Genomic DNA, 10,242 nt, shown 5'->3' with positions numbered 1-10,242 from the left:
GGTCAAATGTTCTTTCGGTAGGCTGAAGGCGAGATGGAGGTGCCTCTCTCACAGGCTGCAGGTGAGGGAACACAATGTGGTGACTGTTGTGACAGCATGTGTGGTCCTTCACAATCTGTGTGAGACTAAAGGACACCGAATCATCGGGGGAGACAGAATTCAAGCACCCGTTCTTCTCTCTCACCTCAAGGAGCAGGAGTGCACCACAGACCACAGGCATCTGGACGAGGGAAAGATGGTGCGTGACGCCCTCGCAAAGTTTATACAGAGCAGCCACAGTATACAATGACTTCCCTCGATTGTGCGTTGCCTTTGGTTGGTAGCAGCATGCTGGTCTGCTGCCAAGAGAGAACACAGAAACCTAACATTTGTGTTACTTAACTGTTAATTTTTACCGTCTCACACTGGGTCAATAAAAAATAATATTTTGACCTTAGAGAATCTCGCTTACTTATTCATTACTACTCCTTTTTTTATACAGCTTTCTTGAATGGATCAGTAAAGTCAAATGATGGCTGGAAATAGATGTCCTGACTATGGTCTGAGCCGTGGAGTGCAGATTAGGTTCCTCAGATGGAAACACTACAAAAAGACTGTAAAAAATAAGTGAGATCTCTAAATTGACATTATTTGTTTATTTAATTTCTGGTGAACAGTAATCATCTAAGAAATATCCGCGTCACCGCCTAACTACAAGTACTTTTCATTCCTTATCTCCTTATGATTAGGCGGTGATTGAGAGGTGGGGGCCCCTTGCCATTAACTAGAGCAGGGGTGGGCAATTGTTTTGGCTAGGGGGCCACTTTGTGGGAGCGGAGGTTAGCGGAGGGCCGCACCTTTTAAAATGATTGCATTCATTAGTTAACTTTGCATTTCAGAAAAGGTATAAATTATATCATAAAAATTAATAAATATAAATTAAATAAAATAGTGGTAGTTTTATTCAATTTATTTATTGTGTGAGGGAGAAAAGCTGCAGAGTGTTGCTCTTTCGGTGCCAGGTGCCCAGTAGGTGACTGGCTTGGCGGGCCGCATGTGGCCCACGGGCCGCAATTTGCCCACCCCTGAACTAGAGAAAGGTTCAGCATGGCAAGAGTTGATTTTCAACACCGGAGATTAGCGTAAAACTGAGATTGGAATCTGGCCTGTATGTTCAATTATAGCATTACACAACATAGACACCAGTGCATTCAGGAAACGGAGAGTTCATTTCCCTGAGGGCAGCACAGGTCTTTGCTGGACCAACGCACAAATGGACTCACAAGCACAGATTGGCTAGAGAGTCACACAAAATCAGCCATTAGCCAAAATAAAGGGTGCATGTGGGAATGTGTGCCTACTGGGGTGATGTGTGGGGAGGGTCCTCAGGCAGGCCACGGAACCCATGTGACTCAACCTTGCATGCTCGGGAGTGGCCACTCTCTATGGACAGAAGTGTTCAATGGTGCCTGCAGTTAAGAGGGGCATTATGGAGCATTAAATTTTTTTTGTGTGTTCCGCCATTATTATCAAAGAGGGGACAGCGCATTTCCAATGTTACAGGCTTTTCCCACTATTAGCGGGTTGTGATGAGGCTCTGTTGTATTCCTTGTTTGAAAATGGGCCTCAACGTTCTTTGAGAAGTTTCAAAGACAGTATTGTGTTGTGATTTATGCTGTTTCAAAAGAATCCCTAGACAACCACCTTTTTTTTAAAATTAGAAATGGTCCCTAATTTTAACTCCTTGAAAAGGAAAACAAAGTGAATCAGAGAAACTCTCAGCATGTCAATATGATTACCTGATGCACAATCATCATAACAGGCTACAAATTTATTTGATATTAGAACTTTGACAATATCACATGCATGGCCAATTTTCAGCGGCTGCGATGATCATTTTTCAGAATTGAAAATCTAAAAATACCAGGTTTGGTGTACGCTGACCACCAGCAATTAGCATAACTTTGTATGAAAAGGAACATTTTTTAGTTGAGACATTTTTAAAAAAATTTAATATAAATGCACAGGGACTCCCCCGATGGTAAAGGACCACCTTAATCTGAAAAATAATTTCTCTTTAAAAGTATCTGCAACCAATGAATTGGGTGGATCTCCAAAGCTGTCATAGAGATTGTGGAATTACAGTGTCAACCTGTCTCTGGCTTTTCCAACACGAGTGCCTGGCTGTTGCCAACTTAGTGGTGACATGTGACGTGGCTGGAGTACTGTGGTCATTTTCCACCAGCAAAAAGGTCTGCTGTTGCTGCTTGGCCAGCATTTCTCCCAGTGCCTTTAATGTTTTTACGGCATCACTCATGACCTCAATATTTTGTTTCCATGCCTCAGTGAAATTTTTCCTTTCCTTCTTTGTCTCCTCCAAAAATTCCTTTTGAAGGAGCTTCTCCTCCTCCTTCCACCCACACAGGACCTCACGGTCAATCCTCCATTCTGCAAGTTGTGCATCATGCTCCTCCCTCGAGCAGCTCATCATTTGATCCGCCACTCCATACAGTGCTGCATTCCGGCGTTTTCTGTTCTTTATGTTGCTCAACCGTATTCCAGGAGAAAGTTCTGCTAGGCAGTTATTGCCTCTCCCTGCATGTAAAGAGAAAAGACAAGGTCATCCACCAAATTATTTAAGCATTTTAACACAGCCGTGCATAGCCAAGGTTGGGTTGACACAGTTGCCAGGTGCTTCTCTGCGACCTGTGGGTGCTTGTTTGATCACACCTCTGTCAACAATCACATTTGAAGCTGAAAAGGAGATATTTTGCTTTAGACGTTTTCTGATGACATCAATGCACTTTCAGTTCCGTGGTGCCCACACACGCATGAATTGTGCATAGCGATGTGCTGCTGACTGGAAAGATTGAAAATGTTGTGTTCTGTAATTGAAACACACACTGCGCCCAGGTGATCACATCCTTTTAGGGTACGGTGCGGGTGTTGTGGACAGAGAAAACACTCACCAGAATGGCCTGAATATCCACAATGTTGAGATAACAGAGGGATATATGAAGCGAGGTATGGCCATTTTTAAACTTTTCACCCTGGAACATGTGCTCATGGTGGCCTTAAAGAATAAAGGTCAAGATTTCCAAAACCAAATACATCATTTTGGGGGGAAGAATATTTTCTCATATTCCTCTCCAAAACGATGGACCAATATTAAGTGCTAACCGAGGAAAAATTTCTCTATTAAAATCGAGATCAATTTATCCAAAGACAGATAACATACCTGCATTTGAACTGGATCTATGTGGCAATGGCAGGTCGGTGTCACTGCATCCTCCTGCACGTTGGCACGTGTGGCATCATTTTCTGAAAAACAAATGTTTTCTTTAGAGTGGCTCATCTGCATAAGTGTCAGGTATGCATCAGGACTTTCTGTGTACCCCCAGATGATTTGAGCCCGGGACATCAGCAACCGTCAACCATGAATGCAAAATAACATTTGATTTTGGGTCCTGACATCTGGTCCTTTCGGCAAGACATTCTTGTGACAAATAACAAAATGGATGAAGGTATTAAATCTCATTTCTGAACGCATAGTAGAAGATTCAATTGCGATGGCAAATTATGCTTACCCTTGTCATCTAGGCCATCCAAAGTATGGTCAAGGTCTTCCCCCATAATATCTGTGGATGATGACGAGTTGTGCTCTGAAAACAGAAAATAAAAGGGGGTTTCAGGCAAGGCACTTATGAGGACTGGTAAGGGATCACACAGCATAGAGAGCAATGTCCAGAAACAATTTTGAAACTCACGCTCTCCCATGGGCGTGGGTGACGAGCTCCTCAATTGTGCGGCATCAATGGTTACAAATTCATACAAAGAGCTCCTCAGATCCCGCCACGACCGCTTCTGGCACGCTAATCTGCGGGCGGCAGAAATCGATGCTTATGCTTCTTGCAATCCTTTTGGGTTTCACACTGGCGTCCCCTCTGAGAATACTGTTTAGCTCTCGGAAATAAGGGCATGTCATGGGAGCATTCCCAGAAGTAGCATTATGTGCAATGACACATTTGTACTCCAAACGCATAGTCTTTGTTTTATTGCGGCACTCCACAGCGGTTCTACGGTGACCACGAGTGGCCATCTGTCTTGCAATTTTTTCAAAGTTGTCCAAATTTCTATGAGAGCTGCGAAGGGCTTCCTGAATTTTCTCCTCTCCCCAAAACGAAAGCAAGTCCAGTACCTCACGTTCCCTCCATGTTGCCAAACGAGACACAGCAGGTGCAATGCCTGTCATCGTAGCTGAGCAAACTGTATAGATATGTTATTCGTCCCACCTTTGAACAGAAGGCTTTCAACCTTTCCCACGTAGTACTGGTCAGCACACGTGCAAGATAGGCAAGCGAATGCTCTCTTCTCTTTGTCTGGACCAGAATCGAATGGCGCCGGCTTCTTAACTCCTGCTGGAACTGTTTTGTGTATAACAGGGCATGCGTGGAAATTCCTAACCATTCTCAAGCAGTCATGCCTAGAATTTGTATTATTTCCAAAACTTCAAAATATCGTTATGCCAAATAATCAATCTTACAAAAAGGTGTTAAAACCACAGACACACGAATGCTGCGCATGGCCTGATCCAGGCAGTTTTTGGGAGGGGGATCACACAATTGACAGCATACATTGAAGCAGGAATTGCGGGTGAAATTTCATTATTGAATGTCAACTGACTATCAATTTTTCGCGAAACTCCCACAGCCACATATCCTTTACTTTACAGCCAACTGATGTCTGATCCAGCCGTACATAGAATTGCAGTAAAAACTAACTCTTCCGATTTGAACAGGCAATTTTTAAAAAGAGCGGGAAAGCCAAACATTTGCCAAAGAGTTTTTCCCGCCAATATAAAATCCTGAATGGCCATTGGACCGAAAGATTCAGTTTATCCAATCATGGATGTTGATCTGTATGAATTCCCTGGGCTGTTGATTGAGCATGCTCAATCTTGGTCGAGCACGTTTTCGGTATTTCGATATCTGGAAATGATGGCAGCAAGAGCAAAAGGCATTTTCTGGTGGGATGAAGAGGTCGAGACCCTGCTGGATCTGGTCACACGCTCCAGCAAAGCGGAGCGTGTGATGAAGAGCACACATCTGCCTACGAAGCTGATTTTTCACAAGCTATCTAGGCAGATGTGTGCTCATGGATTTAGCAGGACCCCCGAACAATGCCGCTCAAAATTTAAGTGGGTAAAGGGGGATTTCTATGGAGCACTGGAGGCATGGCAGAGCATCCCAAGACAAAGTGGGAAGCCCCTATATTTCTCAACAATGATGCGCCTCTGGGATCTCGCCGGGAAGCCCAGCTGGCAAACCAGATGACATGCAGGTAAGCAAATGCTTTTTTTATTGAAATTTTCAATTTTATTAATGTACCTTACGCTCTTTGAAATTTGATGAAATGCTAGGAGGTGAATTAAAGTTTCCAGAAGTCAGATTCCCTGTGCCTGCCTCCATCTTGCTTTTGAACTTAGTTATTGATAAAACGTAACAACGGAATTTCATTTTGATTGAAGTATTAGCTTGCCCCGTTGCCAAGATTTGCCACCCGAACCCTGTAGGTGCTCCACATAGCTTGAGACCATCTACTGCAGTGTTTTTGAATAGTCTTGTGGAAAAATCAGACAAAGCCATGACTAGACTACCGCAACACAGCACAGGTGCCCAACAGCAGATACGGTGTTAGTGTTCTCCCACCTCTCCACCAATTTCTGTTTGGCATGGCCAGTCCCTTTTTTTAAAAAAAAAAATAGCAACTTCCCTCCTCCACTATAGATCTCGCTCAAACAAATGTCTGTTTGTTTATGATATAAGATGTTTTCATCTTGAGCATGGAAGCATGATTGCATTTATTTTTCCCATTACAGCAATAATGCATGGCAGAGAGACCTGTCCTCATCCTGAGGAGGGAGAGCAGGAGGCTCCACTGGAGCGGTCAGTGGAGACAGAAGACCACACAGTGGCCGAGGAGCCTGTCCAAGATTCGGGATATGCTGCCTCTGGTAAGTCAGAAGTGTTGTTTCCCCCAGTTTTTGCCCCTCTCCCACCCAGACAACATTGGAAGGGATTGAAAACTGGGGGCTGTCAGTCGACCTTCAGAAGTCTAATCAGTTGCCTTTTTAAAATCTACCCATTTCCTGACACTAACAAGTGATGTCCGCAGTGGGGATTTGCAAACACTTGGATTGTGGTGCGCAGACACTTCTTTTTGACACAAGACAAAGAAACCAGCTGAATGCTAGCACTGACCCCAGTAGAACAGCCAGCTCATTATGCGCTTGTATACCAACAGATTGTCTCGAACATTGAAGTAAAGTTCACTATGTTTGAGGGGATTATTTTTAACTTCACATCCGAGAATCTTTGGGAGAGTTCAAAGGAGATTTCGCCTATCTCAACAGCACATTGTGTGACTCTCTATTTCTTAAGCTAATCTGGCCACCCTTTTTTTCAACAGGTGAACAAACACTTCAAAGAGGCCATGGTGAAGACACACCATCCACCAGCAGCCAGGAACCCCCTCCCGCCAGAGCCCCTAGAAGAACTCTTGATGACCTATTCACGGCAATGGAGGGGATGGAGGAAAGACTAGGATCCTCTAGTAAGTTTGGTTCTGACAGGTGTGCTCAGGAGCTTACATATTTTTTTTATTCCACCACACAGTTAACAGCTTGCAGGAGAGGATGACACACATGGAGGGTAGATTTGGCAGATTAGGCAGACGTGTTACAGCCCTCGAACGCTGGGAGCGTCAGCGAGTCCGACCATCTACCTCTGGCCATGCCACACAACCATGAAGTTATATGCATATAGTTAAAGGCTGTGGATTGGAAAGTCTTCCTAGTTGTTTGCAATATCACTCTAGTTGGTTATCATATTTTTCACATTCATCTCTGCACTTTCACCTGTTGTTAATAATAAATATTTATAATGTTTGTTGTGAAAAATGAGACTCGTGTCTTCCCTATTAATGGTTAAGATCACAGCCCATGCTGTAACACCTGTGAGACTACTTGACGGTACTGTTCAATGTTCCCCCACCCCACCCCCTCACAGCAAAAAAACACAAAAAATGTCCATGGCCTCTTTTGTTACTGATTGCCACATTTCTGGTGGCAAAAATTCAGACTAGAGTCACTTTACAATATATGGTTTTTTCATATAAAGGGAGAATGGTAGTTTAGTGAGAGAGCATATGCTTTGCACATGAAAGTGCATCATGTCCGAAAAAGGACTGAATAGCAAAACACCACCATCTCACCTATCCCCTCATTACTCAACACCTCCTTCCTCTGCCAGCCAACCAAGAGTAGGCAGTCCTGTCACTTGAAAACTGGCCATTTGGCAAAATGTAATCCAGGTGGACAGTGTACTCAACAAACAGGATAAGAACGCATGGACAGCCTGATCCCCAGTCATCATAACCTGCCTGTGCATATGGATTGCACTATGGAAGGATTAGGATCTCTGATGGTTATCTCGGAGTGTGGGCAGGCTCATACAGAAGGAGGAGGGTCTTCAAACATGGTCATTGAAAAAGAACAAGCTGTACTTCTTAAAAATTAAACTGAAGCTGTTTAAACATGTCACAGATTCTCCATGTTGCTTTCATTGCCATTATGAATGCACTGGCAACAAAGCTCCCACAAATGGCATTATTTTAGCTCACTTTCATGCCAGTTTGGTGTAGTAGTTAAGAGCCAGGACTCCAATCTGGAGAACCAGGTTTGATTTCTCACTCCTCTACACGAAGCCACCTGGGTGACAGCAAGTACTGGTCCGATTGCTACTGGTCATTGTGCCAACGATTTACTTCCTGGAGCATCTCCTCAGCCTCCTCCAGTTGCCTTCTTCTGTCTGCCATTTCTGCACTGTGCTCTCTTGCTGACTGAGAGTCTCTCTACACAAGAAAATCATCATGTCAAGAGACACAGTGGTACCTGGAAAGCATAGTTTTGAAAGACAGAGCTGGAAGAGATCACAACAGAGAAGACAGATTCTCTCACATCCCTCCGCCATCTCTGGCGTGTTCCCTTCCAGAGCCTTTGTCCTGCCAAGGCATGGTTAATTCACAGTATTAAGCAGCGAGGGTGGCAGGGTAAACATTCTGGTATGGGAGACATACCACATGCTCTCAACCAAACCTACCGTGCATGGTTGTAATGATGAAAATATGGAGGAGTGGAAAGCCCAGATATGCTTGTATTACAGTTGAGAATTAAAATCTAAGAAATGACAAAACAGGTAAAAAAACATTAGAGAGTTGCCAGGGCCACCCTGGATCTTGTAGTGTTAAAAACAAGGCAGCTCATGAAAGAGAATTTCTGAGGAACATCCTTAATTGTGTCTGCCCTGGAGTTCCAGAGTAAGACCCCCGGGCCCAAGGCCAGCTGAGGGGAAGGGACAAAGGCTGCCTGGAAGGTCCTTTTGCAAACAGAACACAAGTAACAGAAAAGGAAAGAGGAGGAAAACCAACTTTAGAAAGTAGGCTGCCACCAGCTCCCCTCTCCATCCCTAGGCTGAGAAGTTAGGAAACGAGGCTCCAAACCCTGTTAGGGAGTCAACCAAAGCGTCAATGTATGCGGGGATTTGAGTGATTCCCGCAATAAGTCGGTACCCAGATCAGGCCATGCGCTTCATTCATTGCAGCGGTTTGAGCGCATTTTGGTTAGATCGATTCTTTGTCATAACAATATTCTGATGAGTAGGAAATACTGTGATTTTAGGCGTGAATGCTTGGGAATGGTTTCCCTCCGCCCGCAGCGCTCTTGTACAGTTAAAAAAATGCCAAAGAGCAATCTTCAAATTACCCATTTTATAGTGGAGATGTTGCTGTGGGAGTGCCCACCAGATGTGGAAAAAGCCCGCCTAACATCACTGCCATACAGGGTTTTAAGTGGACACCCAAATTGGAAACCCCTCCTGACAATGATTAGATGCCAGACTGCGCAGCGGCTGCATCTTCAGTATTCAATAGTGCAGTGGGTGAAGGGAAACCTACCCACAGTCGGGAAAAAAATGATTTCTAGCTTCATTTTATATTTTATGTGTCCGACCTTTTCTTGGCAACTGGGATGGGGTTTGTCGCGTTACGCCCAATGTCAAAAATATCATTTTGGGGGGAGCATTGATGAAAGGCATCCGAGGTTCCTATTCATGTGTTTGCCTATTTTCGTTATAACGACTAATCATTACACGGAACAAAAATTATTTTGGGAAATGTCATTTCGCGAGCTCGATATAAAGAAGATTGCAAGCTAATACAAGCACTTTTTGAGATACAGCAGTACAGCGTCAACACTACTCATCGATCTCAATTAAGCATTTTAAGAAGACATGATAAATATGAGAACATTTTCCCTGTCAATATTCGCGCCTTCATAAACTATCAAAGGAGTTTGAGTTTACGTGGAGAAACTGGGAAGCCGTGATGCCTAAGTGTTGCATTGTAATCTTTATTGCACAAGAAAATATGGCGAAATTTCAATATCACAGTAATCTTGAAAAAAATAAAAAATGCAGAAAATTTTGGAAGGCCCACAACGCTGCAATAAGGATTGATTTCTCCAAACAAATTATCCGATATATGATTACCATGAAATGAAACTAACAATGAGAAAGCGGCGTTCATGGACTGCGGAGCACTTGATAAGAGAATCAGCCAATAGGAACGCTGGGAACGGCCAGAGAGACTGAAGTGGGGGTGGTTTCAAAAACAGGCGCGAAAATTCCGCTTCTAGGCGTTCACGTCCACCGTGAAAATCCTGCAAGACAACTGTAACTGACAATCTGAGAGGAGTGCGAGAGAAATGCGTGACGTTTAACAGGTGGTGTGACTGGCACTCGGAAATGCGCAAAAAAGGTAGGAAAAAGCCGGGGAAAAAACAGTAGTGTGGATTCGGCCCATGTCAGAATGTCATCAGTTATTTTTATACCTTCCTTAACTCGCGAATTTTATAGGCTGCCATGAAAAACTCACTGCATTCTGTAACCATTGAGTTTTCATCCATTAATAACATTCTAGTATTCACTAATTCTGAATGACCAGGGTGCCTTTTAATTATAGGGAAGATGTACTTGGTGCAGTTTCTTGGTAAAAGGGGCAATGTAGTAAAACATGTTCTATAGATTCAGTCTCCAATTACAGCCTATCGTCTGTTTGAACCTTTTTGTAACACCTCTATAAAACTGCTGAGGGGAGGGCTTGATTTCTTGCCAATGAAAATGCCCTCCTATGCCTGGGTATTTCCAG

This window comes from Eublepharis macularius, chromosome 16, assembly GCF_028583425.1.
Source record: "Eublepharis macularius isolate TG4126 chromosome 16, MPM_Emac_v1.0, whole genome shotgun sequence".
In the NCBI taxonomy this organism is placed as follows: Eukaryota; Metazoa; Chordata; class Lepidosauria; order Squamata; family Eublepharidae; genus Eublepharis; species Eublepharis macularius.
This window is presented reverse-complemented; position numbering follows the sequence as displayed.